Source organism: Borostomias antarcticus (assembly GCF_949987555.1).
Source record: "Borostomias antarcticus genome assembly, chromosome: 19".
NCBI classification, from domain to species: domain Eukaryota; kingdom Metazoa; phylum Chordata; class Actinopteri; order Stomiiformes; family Stomiidae; genus Borostomias; species Borostomias antarcticus.
Window position 1 is genome coordinate 11,318,972 of NC_140252.1, and position 3,525 is coordinate 11,322,496.

Here is a 3,525-nt window from a genome sequence, read left to right on the forward strand (position 1 = left end):
TAACATCAGGGACCACCGCTTCTATGACACCATCAGCTGGTCCGCTCTGGAGAAGAGAGCGATGGACCCCCCCGAAGTGGTACGACCCGGTTCTCCGGCTTCATGATTGGTCTATTAAGTCTGTTGATCAACTGACTCTTCTTATTTACTGATATTAGATTTGTATTTAAAGGCATAGTATGCTTACTATGCTATTTTGGACATTTAGCCCTAATTGTGGTCTGTCCCTGTCCACTTCCATTGTAAAGACATTTGAGTCGGAAGGAAATCTCTACAGTATCTAGCTCAGTGAAATGATGGTCTCATGTGTCAGGTTCATGTTAGACAGACTGCAAATGTCCAAAATAGCATACTTATCCTTTAAGGTACAAATGTCTGTTGATTTGAGAGAATCAGTAATGTATCAGTTCTTAGACGGTCAGCAGGATGTGGACTGCATATTAAATGCAGCAACATTAGTGTGATAATCGTCTTTCTTCCACAACAAGTGGAGACAAGTAGGGACTCTACTATGAAGCCTGTTCCAGTCATATCAGAACACAGAACATTTTAGAGAAAGGAGAACGCATATTACTGGGACCATAGTCCTTATTTCTAGAACATTCTAGAGAGAGAACACATATTACTGGGACCATAGTGCTTAATTCTCCATGCGACTAGTTGCTTGTTGCTGACAGCCCTTTTCTGTCAATCATCAGGAGCAAGTCTGCAGCGAGTCTGACCTGGAAGACTCTGAGAGCTCCGAGGACTCTGAGGACTCTGTAGATCAGGAGCGGTTTGCAGGGTTCTCGTGCATCGACCCCAAAATGGAGGACCTCATGAAAGAGTCATGTCCAGCAATCGAGGCTGATGTTGAACAGTCAAAGAGTGGTGAGTGGAGAAATAACTGACCGTAGAATGTGTTCGGTCAGAATCGAGTATTTCAGAGCGCCATGTAATGAAACTCTCTAAATGCTGGATATTTTTCTCTCCCTCCCTCCCTCCCTCTCTCTCTCTCTCCCCTTCACACCCTCACAGAGACCGGCATGTCACCATGGCTGTGGATTGGCGCTGCTGCCCTCGCCACAGGGGCTCTGTTTGGGTGGCTCACATGAGACACACACACACACACACACACTCACACACACACAGCCCAAGGGACGACCACAACAATCGCGCATTTTATGAGAAAGGTTTTTGTGTTTCTTGGCATCATTCACTTCAGAGCTGTGATTGGTTGGGTGGTTCTTCAACACTGATCTCTCCAGCAGTAACTGACCCACGTCTGACCTCACTGACCTGCATAGGAGTTCACTGAAAGCACCACTCAATTCTGGGAAAGACCTCCACGTTTCCCAGGCAGTCTTCTTTCAGTCTGGGAGAGTCACACACTCTGTTTGGACATAGGGCCTCATTTACCACTCACCCATGACGTTGTTGGTTGATTGAGGTGATTTTCAGCTGCTTCATTTCTGCCCCTCATTTGGGTGTTCACGTCATGATAATGCTGCCCAATGTAATGATAATGCTGCCCAATGTAATGGTACCATCTTCCTGTCTGTCTGTCTATCTGTCTATCTCAAAGTCAGGGATATTTGTCCTATACAGTAGAAACTCAGAGATCTGAACCCATCTGGGGTCATTCGGATTACTGAAATGTTCATAACTCTGAAAGTGACGTCAAAATACACCAATTTTACAAAATAGAATATTTATTTCATTTACACCCAGACCAAATCAATTAATGTCCTCTATAACAACCAGAGTGGCATTGAAATTCCAATTAAATAACCAGCTATACTTGTATTTTGTACTAGCCATTTTGTCACGTTAAAGATAGATAGGCAGACAGACAGACAGACAGATAGACAGATAGACAGATAGATAGACAGACAGACAGACAGACAGATAGACGGATAGACAGACAGACAAACAAACAAAAAAGTTTTCAATTGCGGACTGGGGCTTTAAGTGAGTTTGGTAGCGGATGCTTGATGGTACCATTACATTGGGCAGCATTGTCATGACGTGAACGCCCAAACGAGGGGCAGAAATGAAGCAGCTGAAAATCACCTCAATCAACCAACAACGTCATGGGTGAGTGGTAAATGAGGCCCTATGTCCAAACACAGTGTGTGACTCTCCCAGACTGAAAGAAGACTGCCTGGGAAACGTGGAGGTCTTTCCCAGAGGTGAGTGGTGCTTTCAGTGAACTCCTATGCAGGTCAGTGTGGTCAGACGTGGGTCAGTTACTGCTGGAGAGATCAGTGTTGAAGAACCAACCAACCAATCACAGCTCTGAAGTGAATGATGCCAAGAAACACAAACTTTTCTCATAAAATGTGCGATTGTTTTTGGTTGTCCCTTAAACACACACTTACACATACACACACACACACACACCATAAAGACACTCTTTACCCGCCCCCCCGCCATGAAGCCACTATGTGAAGATGCTGTTCGTTGACTACAGTTCAGCGTTCCACATCATAGTCCCCCTCAGACTCCACCAAACTCTGGGACTCAACCCCGACCTGCGCAGCTGGATCCTGGACTTCACCTCTGACCCTCAACACCGGAGCCACCAGTGTTGCATCCTGAGCCCTCTCCTCCCCTCCCTCCCCTTTCCACCCATGACTGCGTAGCCACGCACAACTCCACTATTGATTAAGTTTGCCGATGACACAATAGTGTCACAATGGTAATAGGCCTGATTATGGACAACGATGAGGCGGCCTATAGGAGTGAAGTCAAGGAGCTGATCGTGTCTACAGGAAGAGAGGAGAGAGGCTGGACCCCATCATCATCAGTGGATCCACAGTAAAGAGAGTCAGCAACTACAAGTTCCTAGTGTCCATATCACTGAGGACCTGACCTGGGAGGTGCACACCGCCCATGTGGTGAAAAAGGGACAGCAACTCCTCTTCAGGAGTTCCTCAAAGTGATCTTTACAACGCTCAACGACCTCCTCAGTTGAGGTCAGCAGTGTCCCATCATTGCTGTACACAGCTTGAATGGTCCCCCGCTTTCCCTTCCTGAGGTGTCGGATGGTCTTCCAGAAACACCTTGGTGCCGACCAAAAGTCCTTCTCCATGGTTTCTCCGAACTCCTCCCACACCCGCTGCTTTCCCTTGGTCATGGCCGAGGCCGCAGCCCTCCGGGCCCGTCGATATGGTGCGACTGCTTCTCCCGGGCTAACATGTCCCGGAAGGCCTCCTTCTTCAGTCGGACAGCTTCCCTGACCATCGGTGTCCACCACGGTGTCCAAGGGTTACCGCCCCTTGAGGTACCTATGGCCCTCAGGCCACAGCTCACAGCCGCAGCTTCAGAAATGGAGGCTTTGAACACCAACCACTCGTGTTCGATGTCCCCAACCTCCACAGGGATGCCTGAGAAGCTCTGCCGGAGGTGGCAGTTGAATTCTCTCCGGGCAGGCTCTTCCTCCAGACGTTCCCAGTTCACCCTCACTACACGCTTGGGTTTTCCAGGTCAGATCAGATGATACGATCATCGACCTTCGGTCTAAGGTGTTCTGTTCAAGTGTAC